The 27276-nt window shown below is 46.7% G+C and overlaps 1 protein-coding gene and 1 long non-coding RNA gene across 4 annotated transcripts in view; one reads left to right on the top strand and one right to left on the bottom strand.

Annotated features, from left to right (window-relative positions):
- Nucleotides 1-3113: 3113 nt before the first annotated feature.
- On the bottom strand, nucleotides 3114-26097 carry LOC137434877 (uncharacterized). Of its 3 annotated transcripts, none has more exons than XR_013624619.1 (3): nucleotides 25970-26097; nucleotides 3834-6876; nucleotides 3114-3707 (listed from the first exon to the last, which is right to left on the bottom strand). It is a non-coding gene; the product is annotated as an uncharacterized LOC137434877 (long non-coding RNA). The 3 variants fall into 3 exon arrangements; XR_013624620.1 differs by lacking the exon at nucleotides 25970-26097 and adding an exon at nucleotides 10018-10878; XR_010985959.2 differs by lacking the exon at nucleotides 25970-26097 and having other exon boundaries at nucleotides 3834-5301; nucleotides 6572-7120.
- Nucleotides 18468-27276, top strand: part of BBS2 (Bardet-Biedl syndrome 2) — a 147735-nt gene continuing 138926 nt past the window's right edge. The window contains exon 1 of the mRNA XM_068101815.2: nucleotides 18468-18710. The gene's annotated coding sequence lies outside the window, so the exon portion shown is untranslated. The remainder of the gene's footprint in view (nucleotides 18711-27276) is intronic.

The following is a 27276-nucleotide window of genomic DNA, read 5'->3' as shown; positions in this document are numbered from 1 at the left end:
ACCTTTTATCTGCAGGGTGCACATGTTCTGCCAGTCACCCCCATCTGGTGAAACTCTCAAAATCCAGACACGTCACCTCCACTGATTAATTCTTCTTCCCAGCTGGAGCACTAGCTTCCTTAGTCTCTTCCATCTCATTTTTCACTCCAGGGCTTCAAGCCAACTATTCACCATCTCAGATAATCCTCCATCCCCAACGCTGATCTTTTGTTCCCCCATTAACCCTCCCATTTCCAGCAACATCCATCTTGTTCACTCCATCTTCCACTTGCTCTCATCCCTCCATCCAACCCCCCCCCCCCTCCCTTGCTACATCCTCGCAATCCATTCTAGCTCCTCCACAAGCCTAAACAATAAACATTGTCTACAAAAAATTTACAGGTCAGAAAAAGCAGTCCCCAACCACAGACCGATCCTCCATACAGCAGGTCATCAACTATAATCGGAGCACATATAAAATTTTCTTTGACTAATCGGAGCAAAAAAAATTTGACTGACATAACTAAACCCACCAAGACTAATGATGACCAATTTGGTTTCTGACCAGAACACTAGACCCAAAAACAAACAGTGTGCTTATAACTGAATTGAGGTGCTGTATCTCATAGGCCAGGGCAGCCTTCTTGGATATTTGATGTGCATTTGGCAGTCGAGCATGCTCTGTTGTGCTTTCTACCAATGAAATCGGAGGTCAACCTCTTACCTGGCTGACAAACCTCCATTTATCTTTCAAGTTAACATTCACAAGGTTCAATTATTACAAAGCTCCAGCAACACAGCTCTAATTTTATAATCAATGTTTACATCTTTAGTTTTAAAACGAAACAATCTGTATATTTGTAATTCATGCTGTTATACTGTTTAACGCACCCAGCTTCAACCCCTAACCCCTCCAAAACAAGACCAAAAGTCTAACATCGGCATAGCTGGGCTTGTTTGATACTTCAGTTGAAGAGGATAGCATGAGCTGGGTGGGGATACCAGTTAGCAAATCATGTAAGTAATAAATTATTTTTGCATTGAGACACTGGTTTAGTCTATGTTTTGAATCGACAACAATTCTCCCCTCACCCCTCCTCCATAAAGCTGCCTCCTCCCCACTTTCTCTTCCTTCCAATTCATACCTCCTCATCCTCCAACCTTCCACCACTCTCCCACCCCTCACTGTGCCTCATCCCATCACCATCAAACCTTTTGTCCTCTTCATCCTTCAACTTCTTTCGTGCAATCTCCAACAGTCTACAGCTCTCCCGACCTCACCTTTCCATACCCCTCCCTTGTCCTGTATCCGATGCTCCCCCTCCCTCTTCCGTAATGGTATGGACCTCAAACATCCTGGCCTTCGCTCAAACCCGACTGATCTCTCCATTCAGGTTGCTTCAGACAAACCAGACTTGATCTGCTTAGCAAAAACTTTCCTCCTTCAAGATGTCTCCGATTCCTTTATGTCTCGTCCTGGTTACTCCCTCCTCCGGTACGATAGACCTGAGCCTCGTACTGGTGGTGGAGTTGCTATCTTTATCAAAAAACTCTTCCACTCTCCTTGCACTGCCCTCTCTCCACCACACCCGCAAGAGTACCTCTGGCTACGGCTTCCCCTCCGCTCCCACCTTTTGTTCATACGTGTTCTGCGTCGTCCTACCAAGCAGTGATGACTCCATTTACATTTCGCTGTCTGACAACATGAACCAACTTCTATCAACTCATCAACTCTCTCTCTTCCTCATATGTGGCGACTTCAACTGTCATCATGCCAGCTGGCTGGGTGTGGGTTCATCTCTCACCAGCCATGGCACCTCAGCAAAGGACCTCTGTGACTCATTGGGACTGACGCAATCTGTCAATTTCCCGACACGGATCTCAATCAATGGAGTATCTTCTCTTCTGGACTTGGTTATGACTAACTTCCCTGCAAATGTCTGCTGCTCTTCTTCTGCTCCAATCGGTTCTTCTGATCATGTGCTTGTTAAAGTAGACATCTCTGGCCATTCTCAGAGAGCCTCCTCAACGTCGACGAGTCTGGCATTTCACTCAGACCGATTGGCACGGTCTTCAGGCAGCCATCAATCATCTGGACTGGTCTCCCATCTCTGTCTGACACCAACTCATCCTTGGAATTCTTCCAAAGAAAATTTCTTTCTCATGCACAGATTCATCCCATCTCGTCTTATGTTGTCATACCCTTTCCCCTGTCCAAGGTACACAGAAAACTTGCCTTTGCCTCCTGGAAGGCTAATCCAACTGAAGGCAATCAGTTCCTTTCACAAAACCTGGAAAAAGTGTGTGCCTGCCCTCAGGAGAGCCAGGAAACAATTTCTCTCTACTCTCAAGACTGAAATGTCTCAAGACTGCTCTAGCAGGGAAAATGGCCTTAAAATGCCTGTTGTTGTCTCAAGACTGAAGTCTCAAACTCCTCCAAATCCTGGTGGTGTCTGGTCAAATCTGTCTCTGGTGTTTGTTCCCATTCCATCAAATGGCTACATAGCTGACTCCGCAAGTGAAAAAGCCATATGGCCAAACTCTTTGCCTCAAAAGTGTCCCAAACCCATCTCTCTCTATACCCACCTTTCCCAGTCGAACCCAGCTGCTCCTGGACTCTGTCCTCTCTTGACAAGGTGGAGAAGTTTTTGTCAAACCTCGACTGATTCTGCAACTTGACCAGACGGCATCAGCCCACGGGTCCAAAAATCCTGCTCTGCCGCTCTATCTCACCCTCTCTGTTCTCTTCACCCTCTTTTGCTCAAGGTCATCTGCCATCTGCTTGGAAATCAGCAAACATTACCACTTTACACAAAAATGTACAAAAACAAATCCTTGCAACTACAGACCAATCAGCCTCCTCCCAATCATTAGCAAGGCCATGGAATCCATCATCGCTTCCGATATTAAATCCTTCCTCTTTTCCAATGGCTTGATCTCTAATCATCAATTTGGATTCAGACCAGGTCACTCTGAGGGGACATACGGACAGACAAACTGTTTGAGACGGCTTTGCCATAAGGGCCACGCCGTAAAAAGGCCCATTCAAGAAAGTTGTTCGGAAAAAAAAAATTCAAGTACAAAACCATCTTTTTCCCAAATTAAAACACCAAAAAGACAGATCGGCTTTGGAAGTCTATTAGAAAAACAAAGTAGAAAAAATTTGCACGTCAACCAAAGTGAAATTGCTAATGCCTCATCATTGATTATGTAAAGTCTTCCTGGCACAATTTCACCTAAAACGGCCTACATTCCCAGTTTAAGCCAAAAGTGTGTTGTAGTTTGAGGCTAAAAATGATCAAGATCTTTAACAAAAGGAAATCTGTGTCAGCTGCAGAGCTCTTCCTCTTCCTAATCTGATAAATATCCGGTTTACGCTTCAGCATCGTGCGAGTTTCTCAACCTGCACAAAGGTGTGACTGGATGGGCATCTAAATATAGGAGTACATTGCAAAATAAAATCCAAGCTCAAGAAGAATGTCTCAAGAAACATGACAAAGCAAGGCAAGCCATACATCGGATACAATAAGCATTGGACGTCAAATCCCAAAGAGGGCACAACTCGGTGCCATCTGATATTTTATGCTATCGTTTGTGAAAAGGGTTCGTTCAGTGGTGCAATGTCTCAAACTTAAGAACTGAATCTGTTTGCAGGACTAACCAGAGGTCGATCACGAGATTCATTGTGAAGAGGAAGTCTCACAATCATGATCCGATCCTTGGTCATCCTTCAAGGAAATGGCAAAAACAATGATGCACAAGGAAGGATTGTTTTAGAACTTGAGGTACTTGGAAGCAGTACCAAGGTATACAAGCTGGAAAGTAACCAAATGGAGACTGGGTATGAAAGTTACCTGTGAATCAGGAAAAGGGGGGAGTGGACCTCGAAGATGTTCTTAGGAGATGTCGGCCATAAAAATGTGTCTGCTGTCCAAAGACCTGTGGCTGCTGTATTTTCAGCATCACTTTTCCATCTGGTTACACAAAACTGCACATTTCACAAGAGGCAACATGCAAGAAAGGCTGAACAAAAGACCTGATATTAGACAGTTAAAAACGGGGTTTGGGAAAATTAGCTCAAGAAGCAGTTGCGTTCCAAAAGTAGAAATGACATTGAAAGGCAAAAAACACACGAACAGATGAGGATGTTTGAGGTCGACAAGGAAAAGCTCCAGACCACAACCGAGGTCCGAGACCACCAGATGACGGAACACCAGCGGCATAAAAAAGCTCGAATAACCACTGCACAGTAGCCACTTGGACCAGCCATGACCTTGCCGGTAACAATGGCCTACTTCAGGAACCAAGGAGCACAAAACAAGTGGCTGAAGCCAGCGATTACCGTTCCAGGTGTCAGAGGCTGAAAGATCGTTAATGATCAACACTTTGCCACATTAAGAGTTGGCAGAGTTCTTTCCAACAACAAATAAAGCAAACATAATGAACCCACCAATCCCAATTTCTCAGATGAAGTCCTGATTGTGAAGCCAGACTCAAATATTTAATTCCAGAGCAGATCAGCCACAGATTGCCAAGCAAAGAATATAGTAACATTCTCCTTTGGCCTGAGGGACACAGCGATGCCCTTAATCCAATTTTCTTGGCCCAAGCAGTCATCAAGACAACTGGATACGGCTAGGATAGTCCCGATCTTGGACAACTGCAAAGACAATCACAATATCTGTGAAAAAACAAAGGAAGACCATAACTGCACTGATAGTTTGATGTCACGAGTAGTATTTATATCAGTCTAGAGGGGGGTATACACCATAATTTTTTTTTTTTTTTTTTTTGGATACAAGATCGAGGCTTGTGAAAGACCTAAAAATCTATTAATAATCGATAAAAATCTATAAGATGCTAATATTACAACCCTTCCAACAGGAAATGGCAAGTAGAGACCTTTAAGATTACCATAAACAAAATGGTGGAGAACCAGAACACAAGTGGTCCAGTCCAAGATGTGGCACAGCAAAGATAAGATTCAAACACCTTCTGCTGATCAAGGAAAAAACATCCGCCATTTACTATTCAAAACCGTAGTACGAGAAAATGTAATCACGGATGAGAATAATGTTATCGGTGAGATTGATGAAAATATAATGAAGCGATGAGCAATTTCAATGAAATATTGTACAAATAAAAGCAACACAAGTTGAGGTTCACCTTTGAGGCAGGTGCCACCAATAACGCAGCAGAAGTTCATCCTGCTGAAGACGCTCTTTGTAAACCTTGGTCAGCTTCTCGGAGGTTCGAGAAGACTTGACAACATTCAGGTGTCCATCTATATTCCAGGAGCTTTCTCTGCCATCAAATGCTGCACTGAACTCAACATGAACACAAGCTCCATATGATGAAACCAGAAGTTGATGCATTCACCTTTTTACCATCAACATCAGATTTATACGGTGTCTTCCGTAAGTATTGGAACAGCGAAGTCAAATTTGTTTTTATTGTTATATACTCAATACATTTGGAATTTAGATCAAAAGATGAATATGAGGTAAGAGTACAGGTCGGTTTTTATTTGTTGGTATTTCTATGTACATATGTTTTACCATTGTAGAACAATAGCACTTTTTATGTTCAGTCCCCCCATTTTAGGTAAGCATAAGTATTGGAACAAATAACCGACAGGTGTTTCTTGTTGCATTGAGTGTTCACACATAAAGAGCTGTGAATGTCTCGTCTTGGTTTTAGCCTTTGCTCTTGCCTTGGGAGTCAATATGAAAAAATAAAACAAAAGACCACCAGAGAACCGTCTATTAAAGAAAACAAGCAATTTGGAATCTGAAAGAACAGAAGAATTCAATTAGAATCATTGCACAAAAATTGGGCGTAGTAAATAAAACTACAACGGCACTCAGTAGAGAGCATACCTCCACCAGGTGAACAAGTTCACGTTTTGTATCCCAGAGTAGAGCAGAAAATCACAATACAGAATCACATTTAATCAAAATCATCCGTCCACAACTTTGAGATATCCTGCTTTGTATCGTTCTTGGTCCTATCTCCCAATGGTGAAGAATCACTTAAATTACACTTGCCAGATCTGGATCTTCACCAAAATGGAATCGATTCTTCCTGGTCACACACAAAACCTGTCCAAGTTTCGACCAAATCCTTCCATAACTTTGAGATATCCTGCTATATCGGTTTTAGCCCGATCACTCAATGGTGAAGAATCACCTATAAATTAAATAATTCTCACATCCGAATCCATGTTCAGATCTTCACCAAAATAGAATCGATTCTTCCTTGTCAGACATCCAATCGGTCCACCAAGTTTCGTCCAAATCTCTCCACAACTTTGAGGTATCCTGCTGTGTATAGTTTTTGGCCCTCACTCCAATGGTGAAAAAACACTAAAAATTCTACTCGCTCTATCCCAATCCGCATCTTCACCAAAATGTAATGATTTCGTCCTTGTCACATACGCTACATCTCTGCCAAATTTCGTCCGAATCCGTCCACAACTTTGAGATATCTTGTTCACAGACAAACAAAGAGACAGACGTGAGTGAAAGCATAACTTCAATCCACCTTTGGTGCCCGGAGGTAACTAGAACACATTACTTGGTAGAGCACGTACCTTGGCCAGGCTGAACACTTTACATTTTGTATCCACCAATAGGCTGGATCTACATCTGGACCCGAAACAAAATCTAATCAGTTTGTTCTTATCACCTACCCAACTCATCTACCAAGTTTTGTCATAATCCATCGACAACTTTGAGATTGTGTTGTAGGCCTATATTTTTCTTGGCCCATCTCTCAATGATACTCACTGAAAATTCTAGCATCCAGATCCGGATCTTCACCAAAATCGAATCAATTCGTCATCACACACCCAAACTGTCCAAAGTGTCATCCGAATCAGTCCATAACCGAGATATCCTGCTGACAAACATACAAAACAGGGGTGAAAACAACCTTAAGTAATTATGCACAACAATTTAACTACAGGAATTGTAGAGAGGTTTTCTGGGATAGAAACTGAAAATTCCAATAAAACAGCTCATTCTACATTAAGCATCATGCGAGTGAAAGCACAAATGAAAGTGACAACCCAGAAGCTGTGTCACCACTGCCGCCATTGCCGGTAGTAGAGCAGCACAGCCCTGGTGTCGCGAAACGGTCAAAATCATTCCACGGCCTGATTCACAACACCAGCTGCAGCGCAGCTCCTTTTCTCGATTTTGCAGCATGGTATCCAAAGTGGCACAAACAGCAAAAAGAAAGTGTGGTTCAAGTTTCATCTGAAACTACAGGATTTGCTCATCAACCAGATAACTTGTTTTGTGCTAAACCTCCATCAGAAAATAATCCACATCAAGATGTTTTCATGGAAGAATCCGTTGATTGCTACTTTAAAAATAAGCCTTTTCTGAGGCCATCTTAAAAATAAAAAAATAAAAATCCAGAAAGAGAATAAAGTCTACTCACTCGTGCACCGGTTTATCCCATCGCGCTTGTGGTTATTCTATCAATGCTCTGGTACACCAGATACTGTGGAGTGGCAGTTGGGGTCAAACAGCTTCCTTTCTCAACATGGAAAACTAACCCAGCTGAGGGCGGCTTTAGGCAACTCTGAGGCTACCAATGTGTCCATTCTTGGTCAAACATCTTCCTTTCTCAACACGGAAAACTAACCCGGCTGAGGGCAGCTTTAGACAACTCTTACTCTTACACCGCACGTGACAAAGCCGAATGCCTCAACTCTGTGTTTGCCTCAAAATCTTGTGTCCCAAACCCATCTATCACTGTTCCCACCTTACCAGTCAAACCCAACTGCTCCTGGACTCTGTCCTTCTCTCCTGACAAGGTGGAGGAGTTTTTGTCAAACCTCGACTGATTCTGCAACTGGACCAGACGGCATCAGCCCACGGGTCCTAAAATCCTGCTCTGCCGCTCTATCTCACCCTCTCTCTGTTCTTTTCACCCTCTTTTGCTCAAGGTCATCTGCCAGCATCCTCGAAATCAAACATTACCGCTTTACACAAAAAAGGTGCAAAAACAGATCCTTGCAACGACAGACCAATCAGCCTGCTCCCAATTATCAGCAAAGTCATGGAATCCATCATTGCTTCAGATATCAAATCCTTCCTCTTCTCCAATGGCTTGATCTCCGATCATCAATTTGGATTCAGACCAGGTCATTCTACTCTGGACATGCTGCTTCTGCTGTCTCAACAATGGATGGAGGTCCTCAATGCCAAACAGGAAATCAGAGCCGTCTCCCTTGACATATCACGTGCCTTCGATACGGTCTGGCACCCAGTTCTGCTCACCAAACTCTCCTCCTATGGTATCCATGGAAATCTCCATGCATGGCTTGCGGACTTCCTCTTTGGTCGTAGACGTGTGGCCCTGAATGGATTTCTCTCATCTCCCCTTCCTGTTCAGGCTGGAGTTCCCCAAGGCAGGGTTCTGGGCCCTGTGCTTTTTCTGGTCTTTATCAATGATCTCTCCAACTCTCTGGAAAATCCTCTCTATCTCTTTGCTGATGACCACTCTCTGCCGCTCCATTCCTCTTCCCTCAGATCGGCAGTCTGCAGCCTCCTCTCTGAAGACCTGGACAAAATCACTGACTGGGCAAACAAGTGGAACATGTCTTTAAATCCTGACAAATCTCACACTTACTATGTCTCTCCTAAAAGATCGACTGGACAACCCTCCCATCTACTTTCTCAACAATCCTCTCCAAGAAGTTCTGTCGCTCAAGCTTTTGGGTCTCACTATCTGCCATGATCTTTCTTGGGAAAACCACATTTCCAAGCTGGCCTCCAAAACCAGTTGCCGACTAGGCATCCTCCGCCGTGCAAAGTTCCTTCCTCGGCACACATGAGCTCCTCACCACATACAAGGCTTTCATCCGCAGCTCAATGGAATACTGTTCTCCCCTATGGGCTGGTGCTCCTGCCTCACACCTAGCTCGGCTTCACGCTGTTGAAACCAAAGCTTTCAGAATCGTTGGAATCTCCCGTGATGAAGCTATCTCCGAGGGCCTTTCACTCACTCACCGCAGGCAGGTAGGTGGTCTTTCTGTCTTCTACCAACTCATCTCCGGCCTTGCTCACCCAGCTCTCTCTGTGCTTTGTCCCCCAAATATTCCTACAGGTCGCACAAGATCTGCCAGCAACCCTCTGATGGTTAAGCTGCCGAAATCTCGGCTCTCTGCTCACCTTCACTCTTTCATTCCTCTTTTCTTCCGCCTCTGGAACAAACTCGCACACTCCCTTCAATCCCACTCCTCCCTCCAGGTCTTTAAAACAGCTGTTCACCACCATCTCTTATCTTTCCCCATCCAAAACCTTGATCTTTTCTACCCCCACTAATTCACCCCAGATCCACCTTGTTTGAAATTCCAACTTCTTTCCTGGAAGTCCCGGCAGTGTCCATATGTTTTATACCTCTTCCCCCCCCCCCCTTCCCATGCCTCCTCCCCCCTTACCATGCCTCCCCCCCCCCAAAGCCCTCTCCCTCCCACAGATCTCTCGATGTCCCTGCTCTCAGATGTTGCGTTTGCGTTCCTCCCCCTCTCGCCCCGTCTTGTCCCATCTTGTCTACCGTTCCCCATGTTATATGTTTTATGTGTCGGTTTGTTTTTGTGTGATTAATGTTAGCTCTTTCACGAGCCTCGATCTTGTATACAAAAAAAAAAAGAAGAAAAAAAAAGGCTACCAATGTGTCCATTCTTGGTCAAACAGCTTCCTTTCTCAACACGGAAAACTAACGCGGCTGAGGGCAGCTTTAAGCAACTCAGAGGCTACCAATGTGTCCATTATTGGTCAAAGAAGAAAACGTCTCGAGGCTGAACCAGCCAACCTGTCTCCTTCCTCAAAGACTTGGCGGTGCCTCGTCAAGACCATCTCTGGTGGGTACTTCCCCTCTTCCTTCGTGCCCCATGCAAGTGCTGCTTCATTAGGATGCAGATTACCACACTATGGTTGTGCGCAGGTGTGGAACAGCGCCGATGCAACCATATTGCGTAAATATATACATGTGCGAGTAAAAAGAAAAAAAGGCAGATCTTACCTTACCTGGCTAACCCCCACAATGTAGTTTTGAAAGCATCAAGGGAGGACAAAGTGGCCAAGTACTTCTCCAGGTGGTTCCAATCCCTGCAGGTGTGGGCGAAGAAGGATGAGACATTGAGACATACACTTGAGTATTGCAGCTAGGTATCATGAAACGGGATCCATGTCCTATTGTGTGTGGGGATGCTTCATTGAGGTATGCACTCCACCTGATGTCCACAAGGTTGCAGCAAATGTGGTACCTCAAGGCAAGACGGCTTTGGAGTCGTCTACTCTCCAAGGTGGGCCATTGTAGTTCTTGAAGAATCGTAATTACCAGTGGCATACCGAGCGCCTCTATGCTGGATCATCTCAACCGTGTTGATGTTACGCCGAGTGTGAGGATCCCATGCTGTTGCAGCATATTCCACAATTGGTCAGACAAGTTGTGAATGTTGTCTTAATGTTTTGGTTGCATCAGCTGAAGTTTTGACTCAGGAAGGCATTGATGGAGTAAGCCTTCTTGACAGCTGCATCCATGTGGGTGTTGAAATTCAGATTTGAGTCGATGTGGACATCAAGGTATTTGGCTGAGATAACCTCTTCAATGGTGTGGCCATGAACGTTAAGATTGGGGGATGGGCTTTCACTTTAATGGTGCAGATGGGCCTTGCATTTAGATGGGTGAAACTCCAACCATTTTCTCTCGCACTCCTGTAACATGTCAAGGATGCATCTGGTGACTAGTGCACTCCTGGGCAGAGGTAATATGCCAGTGGAAGATGCAATCTGCGAAGAGACGGAGTACAGCTTGAGATGCTATCTGGTAGATCGTTAAAGATCAGGAAAAGAAGCGGGCCAATCACACTGCCCTGAGGAACTCAGGATGTTACATGGGCTTCAAAGACAAGCTGGCCGTCAATCAAGACTTGCTGGGTGCTGGGTCATGGAGGACGTTTTTTTTTTTTTTTTTTAAAGTCACTCCAGAGTGCAGCTGCAAAATCCATAGATGTCCACCTTCAAGAGTCTTCGGTGGGACACCATGTCCAAGGCTTTAGCGAAGTCCAGCAAGATGGTGCATTTGTCCCTTCTCTTCTAGTCCTCTGGCAAGGTCATCCATGGTGAGGATCAATTTATTGCAAGTCGCAAGATCTACATTTCCTAAAGCCACGCTCTGCATCTGTTAGTAGATGGAGGACATGATGTACGAGGGCACATTGCACGATATGCTCACACAGCTTGCAAAGGACTGGTGTAAGTGAGATAGGCCGATAATTTGAGGCAAATGATCGGCAGCCGTTCTTGAAGATGGGGACGATTGTTGCTTTCTTCCAAGAAGATGGTTCGCTGCCATGATTCAGGGATGGCTGGAAGAGCAAGGCAGTAACCTTGCCGAACTGCAGGTGAGATTTCTTCAGCCATTTCGCAGAGATACCATCAGGCCCAACTGCTTTGTGCAGTTTGAGGTTTTTGAGAAGCTTGGTTACTCCTTCATGGCTAACAGTGATCTCATCCATGGTTGGATGGAGGCTGAGGCCTAGATCAAGTAGTGATGAATCACTGTCATCAGTAAGTACTGAAAAGAACTGCTTGTTCAAGATGTTCGCTTCATGCCTGGGATCACAGTGAAGAATATTTCCCTCCTTCCATGGCGCAAATCTCCTTTGATCACAGCGTTTAGATTTCAGCAACGCTCCCGACTTCATATTGCCATCTGGGTCACTACTGATGTCAGACAGGTATTTATTATAGGTCTGGCAACAGATATGCATTTCCTTATTTATGTTGTGGTAATGATGCCAGTCTCTATCTCCATCTCTGTTGTGGCACCTGGCCTTCTTGTAGGCGTGGGCTTTCTTACGGCACATGCATTTAGTCGCTGTATCAAACCAACATTGCCTGAATCTGGATGAGCTGGTTTGGAAGGTATGATGTTGTCAACAATTTTTTCCAGTGCAGCCTGCGTTTCAGTAGCCAGAACCCCCACTGGTGTTGAGGTAGTGATTGTCAACGAATTGATTCGCCCATGCTTTGGCATCAGACCGAATGCAAGATTTTGCCTCGTCCTTCACCTGGCTTCAACCACGTCTCACATCCCATGACAATGTTGGGTTCGGTTGCTTCAATTAAGCTCCAGAACTTCCCGTTTGGAATAAATGCTCTGAAAGTTGATGACCAGGGTGCACAGGTTTGATGCACTAACTCGTGAACATAGTTTAGATGGCGATGATGAGGCTCATGGTGAACCTGGAGGGATTGTGAGGGAGGTCAGCACTTATGGAGCCTCTGCTTGAAGTGCTGGTAGTATTCAAATGGGTAGAGTTGAAGGCATCAATATGGCTGCCCATGATGACCGTGCCGAATAGGCTAGATGATGGAATTGGTAAGCCACAGTTAAGGCGCTCTCAGGAGTAATCATTTCTCCAAGGTTAGACAGGATGTTGTCTATGCTAACAATCTGCGTGGTACCATGTGTCACATGATTCACAGTGTGCTCACCTTAGCTCCCTTATAATTAGTGCAGACCCTATTACCTGCACCACATGGAAATTTTGGAGGTCTTGTTCCAAGGTTGGTTTCCAAGTCGTTACCCTTCAGAAGGGTGACTAAAAGCAGGGATATGGAGTGTCTGCAAGACAAACAGAGAAGTAGCATGTTGTTCATACTAAAGTCAGAAGTAGCCATTTTAGCCATCAATTAGGTTACACCAATCACTTGCGCTGGTGGTAGGCCATAACGTATGAAGAAGGTCTGGTGAGAATAATTTTCAATCAGCTCATAGACCATATGCTGATCATATTAAACCTGTAATAGGGCCGAGTTTTCGAAAGCTAAGGAGACGTCGACTTGTCCAAAGGCCACGTTTCTGGAATGGTTGGATTCACTGCATCTGCACGTATACCATGCTGCTGCACCGCTACCCTGCAGTCCTTGGCCAGATGAAGGTGCGGTACTTATCGCGCTGTTTCCTTCTTGCACTGCCATGGCCAGCTGGCATTGCTGGAAAGACAACGGACCAGTCTCCTGGCTTGACCGCTCCGGAGCAGAGGAGATTTCAATCCCATTCTCATGCAACTCTACCCCCAGCCCGTTTCCATACTCTTTGGGACCCCCCACCTCGCTCAGCCATCTCTCGCTTCCGCCATCTATGGTGAGAAAAGCAGTTCACTCGTCTGTATTTTACCTCAGACAAAGAAAAAAAAATTTTTTTTTAATTGTTCGAAAACGAGATGTTTCGCTTCGCTCACCAATAAACTACAAAAGTTGACACCCCGATACTATGATAAAGCTGAGCTGAGCGCAATTTTCGATATTCTTTTGGTTCGATAAAGCTGAGCCGAAAGGTGTCCGAGGTTAAAATCCCACTCCTGACACCAAATGTCGTGTGACTACCCTCTGGTAAACACCGCAGGGTGACACAGATGACCAAACGAGCTCAACACTCCGAGGCATTCAGTCAAAATATAGCGGAGAATACGTGTGGGGGGGCAAGAGACCGAGAAGCACTTACCTTCACGGATCCCACCAGCAGTCCCCAAACCTGCAATAATTAATTCAACCGACAGGTTTAAAATGTACAAGAAAATGCCGGCTCTATTGACGAAAATGCCGGTAACAAAGAAAATGCATGATAAACGAAACTAGATTCTTAATTGGAGTGCTCCCACACAGACCCGAATACAGACAAAGGATAAAATAACTGGCAAATAAATAGGTGTGATTTAGCGGGCACTTCGCTCAAATCGGCTGGTGTATCTCGTCAGGGATCGTCAAAGATTGTCTGAGGTCTCTACGTCTTCGCGCGCTCGTTGGTGCGAAGTAGGCCTCCACAGCGGCCCGCTCATTCCTGGCCATGCACGAAGCGAACGGCCTTGGCGTGCAGCTCGCTCCTCCAGCCGTGCTAGTCCTCACGATCTCTGCACGGAAACTGCAGCTCTCCGTCCACAGTACCATCTCCTCACGACCACCAGCAAAATGTCGGAACACGACTGCTCGCGATGAAGCTTCCTTTGCAAGAGAAATAGCGACCGTTCACCACCAGATCCCAAAATGATCATCTGATCGGCTCACCGAACAATCGGCTCATGTGCTTGTTAAAGTGGACATCTCTGACCATTCTCAGAGAGCCTCCTCAGCGTCGACGAGTCTGGCATTTCACTCAGGTCAACTGACATGGTCTTCAAGCAGCCATCAATCATCTGGACTGGTCTCCCATCTCTACCACCTCTGACAACTCATCCTGGGAATTCTTCCAAAGTAAACTGCTCTCTCTCATGCACAGATTTATCCCATCTCGTCTTCAGTTGTCATACCCTTCCTCCCGTCCATGGTACACGGAATCTTGTGGTGAGGCTATTTTTTTTTTATTTTTTTTTTTTTATTTTTTTTATTTTTATTTTTTTTTAATTTTTTTGTATACAAGATCGAGGCTCGTGAAAGAGCGAACATTAATCACACAGAAAGACAAACCGACACATAAAACATAACATCGGGAGCGGTAGACAAGATGGGGAGAGAGGGGGAAGGACACAAACACAACATTTGAGAGCAGGGACCGAGAGACATGGAGACATCGAGAGATCTGAGAGAGGGCGAGGGCTTTGGGGGGGGGGGCATGGGAAGGGGGCGGTGGGAGAGGTATAAAACATATGGACGCTGCCAGGACTTCCAGGAAAGAAGTTGGAATTTCAAACAAGGTGGATCTGGGGTGAATTAGCGGGGGTAGAAAAGATCAAGGTTTTGGATGGGGGAAGATAAGAGATGGTGGTGAACAGCTGTTTTAAAGACCTGGAGGGAGGAGTGGGATTGAAGGGAGTGAGGGAGTTTGTTCCAGAGGCGGGAGAAAAGAGGAATGAAAGAGTGAAGGTGAGCAGAGAGCCGAGATTTCGGCAGTTTAACCATCAGAGGGTTGCTGGCAGATCTTGTGCGACCTGTAGGAATATTTGGGGGACAGAGCACAGAGAGAGCTGGGGGTGCAAGGCCGGAGAGGAGTCGGTAGAAGACAGAAAGACCACCTACCTGCCTGCGGTGAGTGAGTGAAAGGCCCTCAGAGATAGCTTCATCGCGGGAGATTCCAATAATTCTGAAAGCTTTGGTTTCAACAGCGTGAAGCCGAGCTAGGTGTGAGGCAGGAGCACCGGCCCATAGGGGAGAACAGTATTCCATTGAGCTGCGGATGAAAGCCTTGTATGTGGTGAGGAGCTCAGGTGTGCCGAGGAAGGACTTCGCACGATGGAGGATGCCCAGTCGGCGACTGGCTTTGGAGGCCAGCTTGGAAATGTGGTTTTCCCAAGAAAGATCATGGCAGATAGTGAGACCCAAAATCTTGAGCGACAGAACTTCTTGGAGAGGATTGTTGAGAAAGTAGATGGGAGGGTTGTCCAGTCGATCTTTTCGGAGAGACATAGTAAGAGTGTGAGATTTGTCAGGATTGAAAGACATGTTCCACTTGTTTGACCAGTCTGATTTTGTCCAGGTCTTCAGAGAGTGAGGAGGCAGCAGACTGCCGATCTGAGGGAAGAGGAATGGAGCGGCAGAGAGTGGAGTCATCAGCAAAGAGATAGAGAGGATTTTGGAGAGAGTCAGAGAGATCATTGATGAAGACCAGAAAAAGCACGGGGCCCAGAACACTGCCTTGGGGAACTCCAGCCTGAACAGGAAGAGGAGATGAGAGAAACCCATTCAGGGCCACACGTTGACGACGACTAGAGAGGAAGTCCGCCAGCCATGCGTGGAGATTTCCATGGATACCAAAGGAGGAGAGTTTGGTGAGCAGAGCGGGGTGCCAGACCGTGTCGAAGGCACGTGATATGTCGAGGGAGACAGCTCTAATTTCCTGTTTGGCATTGAGGACCTCCATCCATTGTTGAGACAGCAGAAGCAGCATGTCCAGAGTAGAGTGACCTGGTCTGAAACCAAATTGATGATCAGAGATCAAGCCATTGGAGAAGGGGAAAGATTTCATATTGCCCAGAAACAACTTGCTTTCGTCTCCTGGAAAGCAAATCCAACGGAAGGAAATCTCATTTCCTTTCACAAAGCCCGAAACAAGTGTGTGTCCACCCTCAGGAGAGCCAGTAAACAATATCTCTCCATTCTCAGGACAGAACTCTATCTGTCTCCCTCTTCCAAATCCTGGTGGCGCCTGGTCAAATCTGTTTCTGGTGTTTGTTCCCCCTCCATCCCCTCCCTCACCTCAAACGGCCAAACGGCTGACTCAGCGCGTGAAAAAGCTGAATGCCTCAACTCTGTGTTTGCCTCTAAATCTTGTGTCCCAAACCCATCCCTCTCTGTACCCACCGTACCCAGTCGTACCCAGCTGCTCCTGGACTCTGTGTCCTTTCCTCCTGACAAGGTGGAAAAGTTTGTGTCAACCCTCGACTGATTCTGCAACTGGACCTGACGGCATCAGCCCACGGGTCCTAAAATCTTGTTCTTCCGCTCTTTCACTCACTCTCTCTGTTCTCTTCACACTCTTTTGCTCAAGGTCATCTGCCATCTGCTTGGAAATCTGCCAACATCACCGCTTTGCACAAAAAAGGTGCAAAAACAGATCCCAGCAACTACAGACCAATCAGCCTTCTCTCAATTATCAGTAAAGTCATGGAATCCATCATTTCTTCAGATATGAAATCTTTCCTCTTCTCCAATGGCTTGATCTCTGATCAATTTGATTTCAGACCTGGTCACTCTACTCTGGACATGCTGCTACTGCTTTCTCAGCAATGCATGGAGGTCCTCAATGCCAAACAGGAAATTAGAGCTGTCTCCCTTGACATATCACGTGCCTTCGATACGGTCTGGCACCCCGCTCTGCTCACCAAACTCTCCTCTGTTGGTATCCATGGAAATCTCCACGCATGGCTGGCGGACTTCCTCTCTAGTCATAGTCAACGTGTGGCCCTGAATGGGTTTCTCTCATCTCCTCTTCCTGTTCAGGCTGGAGTTCCCCAAGGCAGTGTTCTGGGCCCTGTGCTTTTTCTGGTCTTCATCAATGATCTCTCCGACTCTCTTGAAAATCTTCTATCTCTTTGCTGATGACTCTACTCTGTCGCTCCATTCTTCATCCCTCAGATCGGCAGTCTGCAGCCTCCTCACTCTCTGCAGACCTGGACAAAATCACAGACTGGGCAAACAAGTGGAACATGTCTTTCAATCCTGACAAATCTCACACTCTTACGATGTCTCTCCGAAAAGACCGACTGGACAACCCTCCCATCTACTTTCTGAATAATCCTCTCCAAGAAGTTCTGTCACTCAAACTTTTGGGTCTCACTATCTGCCATGATCTTTCCTGGGAAAACCACATTTCAAATCTGGCCTCCAAAGCCAGTCGCCGACTGGGCATCCTCCGTCGTGCGAAGTCCTTCCTTGGCACACCTGAGCTCCTCACCACGTCCAAGGCTTTCATCCGCAGCTCAATGGAATACTGCTCTCCCCTCTGGGCTGGTGCTCCTGCCTCACACCTAGCTCGTCTTCACGCCGTTGAAAGCAAAGCATTCAGAATCATTGGAATCTCCCGCAATGAAGCTAACTCCAAGGACCTCTCACTCACTCACCGCAAGCAGGTTGGTGGTCTTTCCGTCTTCTACCGACTCCTCTCTGGCCTTGCTCCTCCAGCTCTCTCTGGGCTCTGTCCCGCAAATATTCCTACAGGTCGCACAAGATCTGCCTGCAACCCTCTTATGGTTAAACTGCCAAAATCAAGACTCTGCTCACCTTCACTCCTCTTTTCTCCCGCCTCTGGAACAAACTCCCTCACTCTCTTCAATCCCACTCCACCCTCCAGGTCTTTAAAACAGCTGTTCACCACCATCTCTTATCTTCCCCCATCCAAAACCTTGATCTTTTCTATCCCCGATAATTTCACCCCAAATACTCTTTTTGAAATACCAACTTCTGTCCTGGAAGTCCTTGGTGTCCTTGTGTTTTATACTTCTCCCACCCCCCCCCCCCCTTCCCACACCTCCCCCCAAGCCCTCTCCCTCCCACACATCTCCCTGCTCTTAAATGTTGTGTGCTCTCAAGTGTTTGTGTGCTTCCCATTCTCTTGTCTTCCGCTCCCTCTTTTTATATATTTTGTTTGTTTGGTTGATTTGTTTGTGAAGTAAATCTCAGCTCTTTCACGAGCCGCGATTCAGTATTCAGTATACAAAAAAAAAAAAAAAAAAAAAACAACCGAAAGGACGTCGATGCTGAGATAAAATGCGACCGTTCGCTATGGGATCCAGAATCAGAAGAATAAAATTTTGCCGTTCCAATTGTTTTGTACACGTGGCTGATGTCATCTGTGCCTGCTTTACCAATCCCATAGTCCCATCTTTTCAGTCTGTGCCAATCAAATCCCGGTCCAATCACTGCTCTGAGGCATGGCTTCAAAGATTTTGTGCCTCTGCGCTCACCAAGTCGGTGTTACCAGCAGTAGTGCTTGATTTCCGGTTGATTTTTGACTAGTGTGGTTAATGGGCGATTTCTTACTAGGTGTCTGTAGTGCGGTATCATAACATAGGAAATATTAGAGGCAATTACATACAAGGGATTAATTTACCCATAATCCCTCGCTAATTAACAAATCCCACGCCTCTGATGGGGACGATCATACCAGCTTACCCGACATCCAGTCGACACAAATTTCCCACTTATGATACATCGAGGTTTCTTCTTCTACACGACAGTCGGAGCACACTACCTATGCAATCTACCTGGACTAAGGTACTCCTAGCCCCCCACAAACGTAACTATATATATATATATATATATATATATATATATATATATATATATATATACATACATATATATATATATATATATATATATATACATACATACATACACACAGGGCGAGTCAAAAGTAGCGCCCGATTTCTGTTTTTTCGGCTTTGTTCTGTTTCGGCGAATTTCCCCCAGAATAAATGGTTACATAAACATGTCATTCATTTATTTATTTCTACCTTCTTGTACACTAATACAAATGGCAAACAAAGCAACTGACAAATATATAAACAGAAATCGGGCGCTACTTTTGACTCACCCTATATATATATATATATATATATATATATATATATATATATATATAGATAGATACACACACAGACGTCACAAGTTTCAAATGTCCAGAACCACAAGAGATATTTATTTATTGATGCGTCGATCTTAACGTTTAAAGAAACCTTCATACAAGAATCGATGGGTATGCATGTCAGTGGCTCGCAATTCGAGCAATTGTAAAATATTTGTATATCTCAGTTGTCCTAAAATAATCTCTCACTTGTCCTAAAATCCTGCTCTGCTGCTCTTGCACTTCCTCTCTGCCCTTTTCACCCTGTAATTTGCACTCGGTAATCTTCTGTCTGCTTGGAAATCATCCAACATCTCTGCATTACATAACGTAGGTGCAAAAATGGATCACCATAACTACAGACCTATCACCTTACTTCCAATAATCAGCAAGGTCGTGGAATCCATCACCGTCGTCCATATGAAATTATTCGTTTTCTCGAACAACCTCATCTCAGTTCACCAAATTGGATTCAGACCAGGTCACTCTACCCTGGACGTGCTGCTTCTGCTGTCCCAACAATGGATGGAGGCCCTCAATGTCAGACATGGGATCAGATCCGTCTCTCTGGACATCCCTCATGCTGTCGATAGTCTGACATTCCGCCTTATTCTCCATACTCTCTGCCTCTGGCATCCAAGGTCAACTCCACATGGTGTACCAACTTCCTCCAATGAACCAACGTCCGTCTCAACGGAATCCTTTCATCTCCCCTCCTCGCCAAGGCTGGAGACAGGCAGTGTTTTGAGGGCCCGGTCCTATTCCTAATATTAAGAATATCTTGCCCTGGAAAATCCGATTTAACTCTTTGCTGACAACTCCACCCTCTGAAATAACATCCTGCATTCTTCCCTGGTGTTGGGCTAGCAGCTAGGGTGTCAGCTTAGGATCCTAGGATCCTGGGTTCGAATCCCGGTCGATCGCTGAATTAACGCCAGGGGGGTTGACTCAGCCTGTCATCCTTCAGAGGTCGGCTAATTGAGGACCAGTTCACTGGTAATTCCCTGTTTGTCGTTAAAGGCGGCAAAAAGGGTTGGCGTCAGGAAGGGCATCCAGCCATAAAACATTGCTTCAAAAAGGGGACCGAAAAACAACAACAACCACGGTTCCCGAAAAAGGCCAACCCCCGCTTGCGGGGAAAAATGGCCTCTAAAGGTGGTTATTATATATATATTCTTCAGATAGGTAAGGGACTGCTGCCTGCCTCTGCAAACCAAGATAGAATCCCAAGCTGTTCCAACACTTGGAATGTCTTTCAGTCCTGACAAATCTCACTATCTCCCTATGAAAGGGACATCTGGCAACTCCCCCTCTTCCCATATACTTTAACAATCCTCTTGAAGTTTGGTTATTCAAACTTTTAGGCCTTATCAGGCATGATTTTTCTTGGGGAATCACATATCTCCAAGTTGGCCTCCAAAGCCACCTGCCGACTGGCCATCCTCCTCACATCTTAACTACAAGCCACCCACAAGGCCTTCATCCGCAGCTTGGAGTACCACTCTCCCACTCTGAATTGTGTTACGGAGTCCTCTACAATCTCCTGGTCTTGGTAACCCCCGAAACCCGAGAGGAACCCCGGCAGAAATATATTACCGTGTTGAAAATCAATAGTGAAACCACACCAATGATTTATAAATGAACAAAATTGTATTAGAAATCACACACAGGAATAACGGGATAACAGATGGCCATGAAGAGTGCACTCTATATATATCTTATATAAAGTCAAGTAACTCACTGCTCTGCCAGCAAATGAACGGACACTCCTCAATGTCTCTACAACTTTTCCCAAGGCGAATGGGATTCGCTCCAGCGGTCGATAGAACAAAATCCGGTCGAAGCCCGAATCTCGCTCTCCAGTCGATATCCGAAACGTGTACAGTGGGCAAGGGGGCACACCCCACCAAACTGTACAACGGCGCCCTCCAGAGGCGCACCTTCACCGCTCACTCAGCAAACCGCAACGTAATTGGAGACGAAGCGGTCGCACACACACATCCCCGACAGACGGTAGGATGTTGGGGTGATGACGCGAAGCAAACCTTCACAGGTGTCCGAAACGCGGGGTTCAAAATGGCCGACGGCTCTGGCTTGAGCCGATGCGACGATTTGTCGGAATCTCAGCGCCCCAAATCTGTCTACTCAGATTTCTCCACTCAAGCGAATATTCTTATCACCGAATGTCCCTTCCAGGAACTCAAAATCCCCTCGCGGCTGTCGGTAAACCTTGCTCGTTACGGAGCGCTGACGTCACGCGTCCTCTCCGACTTTGCTCGCGCTGCTCCTTCCTCTTCACCTCATTGTCTTTCCGGTTCGGTGTCCTGTATCATTTAAAGTTAGCCTTTTTAACTTTAAATAACCGTTCCTGAATAATAAGCCTTTTGAAGATAATAATAGTACATAATATCACAACTATGTCAAGTGGGTGAAAACCACAATAACGGAAGTTAGGAATCCGTAACAGTTGGCATACCTGCCCCTCACGTTGCTCAGATTCACAACATGGAAATAAAGACACCTGGCTCACCACCTTTTCTACCACCCATCAACAATCCCCAAACCCATCACTCTCCAACTTTCCTTACAATTCTGTGATTGAATTTTTGCAGATGTATTCATCTTGTCCTCAATTCCTTGTAAATGTGCCTGTTTTGTCCCTCAACCCTGCTGTCTCCTTCCTCCCTCTGTCTATTTTTTTTATTATTTTTTTTGTAGTCAAGATCGAGGCTCGTTTAAGAGCTAGCACATCAAACACAAAAAACAAAAAGACGTTTAACAATAAAGGGAGGGGGAGACAAGATGGGGAGAGAGGGAAGCACACAAGCACAACAGTGGAGAACAGTGACATCGGGAGATCTATTCTAAGGGAGAGGGCTAGGGGGGGGGGGGGGAGGGAAGGGGTACACAGTAAAAAACAAATTGACACGACAAGGAATTTCAGGAATGAAGTCAGGGATTGAAAGATGTGGATTTGGGGTGTATTAACAGGGATAGAAAAGATCAAGGGTTTGGGTGGGGGAAGACAAGAGATGGTGGTGCACAGCTGTTTTAAAGACCTGGAGAGAGGAGTGGGATTGAAGGGAGTGAGGGAGTTTGTTCCAGAGGTGGGAAAAAGAGGAATGAAAGAGTGAAGGTGAGCAGTGAGTCTTGATTTTGGCAGTTTCACCAGAAGAGGGTTGCTGGCAGTTCTTGTGCAACCTGCAGGAATATTTGGGGGACAGAGCCCAGAGAAAGCTGGGGGAGCAAAGCCAGAGAGGAGTCGGAAGAAGACAGAAAGACTACCAACCTGCCTGCAGTGAGAGTGTGAAAGGCCCTAAGAATCAGCTTCATCGCGGGAGATACCAATGATTCTGAAAACTTTGGTTTCAACAGCGTGAAGCCGAGCTAGGTGTGAGGCAGTATTCCATTGAGCTACGGACAAAAGCCTCTATGTGGTGAGGAGTTCAGCAGTGCCAAGGAAGACTTCACACGACGGAGGATGCCCAGTCGGCGACTGGCTTTGGAAGCCAGCTTGGAAATGTGGTTTTCCCAGGAAAGATCATGGCAGATAGTGAGACCCAAAAGCTTGAGCGACAGAACTTCTTGGAGGATTGTTGAGAAAATTGATGGGAGGGTTTTCCAGACTGTCTTTTTGGAGAGACAAAGTGAGAGTGTGAGATTAGTCAGGATTGAAAGACATGTTCCACTTGTTTGGCCAGTCTGATTTTTGTCAAGGTTTGCAGAGAGTGAAGTGGCTGCTGCCTGCCGATCTGAGGGTTGAGATATGGAGCGGCAGAGAGTGGAGTTATCAGCAAAGAGATAGAGAGGATTTTCCAGTCGGAGAGATCATTGATGAATAGCAAAAAAAAGCACAGGGCCCAGAACACTGCCTTGAGGAACTCCAGCCTGAACAGGAAGGGGAGAGGAGAGAAATCCATTCAGGGCCACACATTGACTGCGACCGGAAAGGAAGTCCGCAAGCCATGCATGGAGATTTCCATGGATACCATAGGATGAGAGTTTGGTGAGCAGAGCGGGGTACCAGACCGTATCGAAGGCACGTGATACGTCAAGGGAGACGGCTCTGATTTCCTGTTTGGTGTTGAGGACCTCCATCCATTGTTGACAGCACAAGCAACATGCCCAGAGTAGAATGACCTGGTCTGAATCCAAATTGATGATCTGAGATAAAGCCATTGGAGAAGAGGAAGGATTTAACATCAGAAGCAATGGATTCCATGACTTTGCTGTTTATCGGGAGAAGGCTGATTGGTCTGTAGTTGCAAGGATCTGTTTTTGCACCTTTTTTGTGCAAAGCGGTAATGTTCGCAGATTTCCAAGCAGATGGTAGATGATCTTGAGCAAATGAGAGGGTGAAGATAACAGAGAGGGGTGTGAAAGAGCTAGAGCAGGATTTTAGGACCCGTGGGCTGATGCTGTCTGGTCCAGTTGCAGAATCAGAATCGAGGTTTGACAGAAACTTCTCCACCTTGTCAGGAGAGAAAGACACAGAGTCCAGGAGCAGTTGGATTCGACTGGGTACGGTGGGTACAGAGACAGACGGGTTTGGGACACAAGATTTTGAGGCAAACACAGAGTTGAGGCATTCAGCTTTTTCACGTGCGGAGTCAGCTGTGTAGCCGTTTGAGGTAAGGGATGAGATGGAGGGGGAACAAACACCATTAACAGATTTGACCAGCCGCCACCAGGATTTGGAAGAGGGAGACAGATAAGAGAGTTCAGTCTTGACAGTGGAGAGATCGTGCTTCCTGGCACTCCTGAGAGTAGACACACACACTTGTTCCGGGCTTTGTGAAAGGAACTGAGATTGCCTTCAGTTGGATTAGCCTTTCAAGAGGTGAAGGCAAGTTGTTTCATGGCAACTGCCTCACCACATGATTCTGTGTACCATGGACGGGAGGAAGGGTAAGACAACTGAAGACGAGATGGGATAAATCTGTGCATGAGAGAGAGCAATTTTGTTTGGAAGAATTCCCAGGAAGAGTTGAGGCCAGAGGCAGTGGAGATGGGAGACCAGTCCAGATGATTGATGGCTGCTTGAAGACCGTGCCAGTCAGCCTGAGTGAAATGCCAGACTCGTCGATGCTGAGGAGGCTCTCTGAGAATGGCCAGAGAGATGTCCACTTTAACAAGCAAATGATCAGAAGAACCAATTGGAGCAGAAGAAGAACAGGAGACATTTGCAGGGAAGTTTGTCATAACCAAGTCTAGAAGAGAAGATACTCCATTGACCGAGATCCGGGTCGGGAAATTGACATTGTATCAGTCCCAATGAGTCGCAGAAGTGCTTTGCTGAGGTGCCATGACTAGTGAGAGAGGAACCCACACCCAACCAGGTGGCATGATGACAGTTGAAGTCACCACATATGAGGAAGAGTGAGTTGGGATGAGTAGATAGAAGTTGGTTCATGTTGTCAGACAGGGAGATGTAAATGGAGTCATCACTGTTTGGAGGACTGTACAGAACACATATGAACAAAAGGTGGGAGCGGAGAGGAAGCCATAGCCAGAGGTACTCCTGGGGTTGGGGTGGAGAGAGGGCAGTGCAAGGAGAGTGAGGAAGAGAGTTTTTGATAAAGGTAGCCACCCCACCACCAGGACGAGGCTTAGGTCTATCATACCGGAGGAGGGAGTAACCAGGAAGAGATATTAAGGAATCAGAGACATCATGAAGGAGGAAAGTTTGTTAAGCAGATAAAGTCTGGATTGTCAGAAGCAACCTGTATGGAGAGATCAATCAGGTTTGAGCGAAGGCCCCGGATGTTTGAGGTCCATACCGTTAATGAGGAGAGAGGGGGAGCATCGGATACAGGACAGGGGAGTGGAGGAGTATGGAAAGATGAGGGAGGAGAGGAGGAGGTAGGGAGAGCTGTTGACAGTGTGTCGGAGATTGCAGGAAAGCTAGGAAAAGGGAAAGGATGAGGACAAAAGGTTTGATGGTGATGGGATGAGGCACAGTGAGGGGTTGTTTGAGTGGGGAGCAGAGTGAAGTCGAAGGTTGGAGGATGTGGAGGTATGTGATGGAAGGGAGAGGAAGCAGCTTCGTGGAAGAGGGGTGAGAGGGGAGAATTGAAGAAAAATTATGAGGTGGAAGTTTTTTTAGGGGTGTGGTGAGGGGGAAAATTTGAGGAGGGGTGAGGAGGAAATTGAGGGAGAGTGGTGAGGAGGAAGAAATTGAGGGAGAGTGGTGAGGAGGAAGAAATTGAGGGAGAGTGGTGAGCAGGGAGATTTGAGTGTGAGGGGTGAGGGGAGTTTGAGGAGGGATGAGTTGGGAGTTTTGAAGGAGAGGGGTGAGGGGGAAGATAAGAAAGTTTTGAATAATTAAAGAAAATCGAACATTTGTTACAGACTGGGTTTCTTGAGATATTCAAGTCAGAGATCTGTTTGAGAACGTTATGAGGGGTGGAATGAGTGCGAGTTTAGAGAATGAAGAAAGAAAGAATTGTACATGATTGAAGAGCAAATCGATTGCAGCCTTTTGACACAGGAAATCGTGCGACAGTCTCCGATTCGTCACAACGTCGTGTTATTTTGTCCTGTTACATCACGATCCATTACATGTTCTCGCTCTAGCTCCTCCATGAGCCTCGACGCTGTATACCAAAAGTATAGGCTAACTCCAGCCAGAAACTCTTGCGGGAGGTGGTCCATGAAGTTCGAGAACGTAATGGTGTCGCACCTATAACGATGCATTACAACCTGGCTTGTTAGGAGGCCCCAGGGAGCAGGTGTACTCGTCATCAGCATACACCTGTATGGAGGTAGTCTAATGATAAAAACATCGGATGCACCAACAGTTTCAGGGTGGGGATCGGGTCATCGATTTGTGGACCCTGCGAGTCAAAGTAGCAAACTATGTGCGGGTCTGGGTAGTCGCATATTACCATTGAAGATACAAACTTACAAACACCTTGAAGAACACCTGGAAGAGCAATTCGTAATGGCAGAAGCACCCAGGTCTTGCTGGGTCCATCGTTCCTCCTCCTGGCAGGCCACGTGGTCATCACGGTCTCGCAGCATCCACGTCCACGAACGCAGGTGTCTACAAAAGGAAGCAAATTGATGGTCTTTGCGACCACATCAAAAGTGTGAAACATTTACATCCACCTGATCGCAAACGATCAAATCGGAACAGCTGCAATAAGTAGGAGGAATAAAAATAGTCCAACCAGGTGTTTGGTCAATCCAGGAGGGAAAGGTGTAAGTTGATGTAAACAAGGGCGTTCACAGCACATATTGTAATGAGGAACTTTGATCCGCGGCGATGGATCGATCGATCCCGCGAGCGATGCGTCGCATTGATCAGATGACTCGGCGATGCGAGAATCAGGGTGTGGTGTGCAAGAACCAGGGCACGGTGTGCGAGAATCAAGGCGCGGTGTGCGAGAATCAGGGTGCGGTGTGCGAGAATCAGGGCGCGGTGTGCGAGAATCAGGGCGCGGTGTGCGAGAATCAGGGCGCGGTGTGCGAGAATCAGGGCGCGGTGTGCGAGAATCAGGGCGCGGTGTGCGAGAATCGAGGCGCGGTGTGCGAGAATCGGGGCGCGGTGTGCGACAACAGAGGCGCGGTGTGCGACAACCGGGGCGCGGTGTGCGACAACCGGGGCGCGGTGTGCGACAACCGGGGCGCGGTGTGCGACAACCAGGGCGCTGTGTACGACAACCAGGGCGCGGTGTGCGACAACCAGGGCGCGGTGTGCGACAACCAGGGCGCGGTGTGCGAGAATCAGGGCGCGGTGTGCGACAACCAGGGTGCGGTGTGCGACAACCAGGACGCGGTGTGCGAGAACCGGTGTGATGTGCGCGTCCGTCCGCCCTTGTACCTAGACCTGGGTTTTAAACACTCACCGTGCGCCCATTCTTCATCATTCAGGAGAGGGGGTCCCAAGAGGATGCGAGACCCCCAGTTTGACGTTAAATTAAACTTTGCATTGATGCTCGAGACTCGCGGAGCGACGGGACCCGCACGTGGCGCCCGGGATACCGCTTCGGCGGTCACGTGACGAGCCGGAGGCCGGAGCTGCGAACACCGCGAGCGGTGTTTCCGTCGGGGCGTCATTTGCACTTTGCGATCAAACCCGAGACGTGCTCCCCGCTCTCCAGCAACGCTTACCTCCCTTACGGTGGTACGGTGGTCCGGTGGTCCACCCCCAGCGATATTCCCGCGCTTTAACCCTTCCCAGCCGGCGAGACGAGCGTCCGTCAAACCCCG

Source organism: Myxine glutinosa, chromosome 9 (assembly GCF_964187855.1).
Source record: "Myxine glutinosa chromosome 9, kmMyxGlut1.1, whole genome shotgun sequence".
In the NCBI taxonomy this organism is placed as follows: Eukaryota; Metazoa; Chordata; class Myxini; order Myxiniformes; family Myxinidae; genus Myxine; species Myxine glutinosa.
Note: the sequence above shows the minus strand (reverse complement) of the source record. Positions and strands in the feature narration are given on the sequence as shown.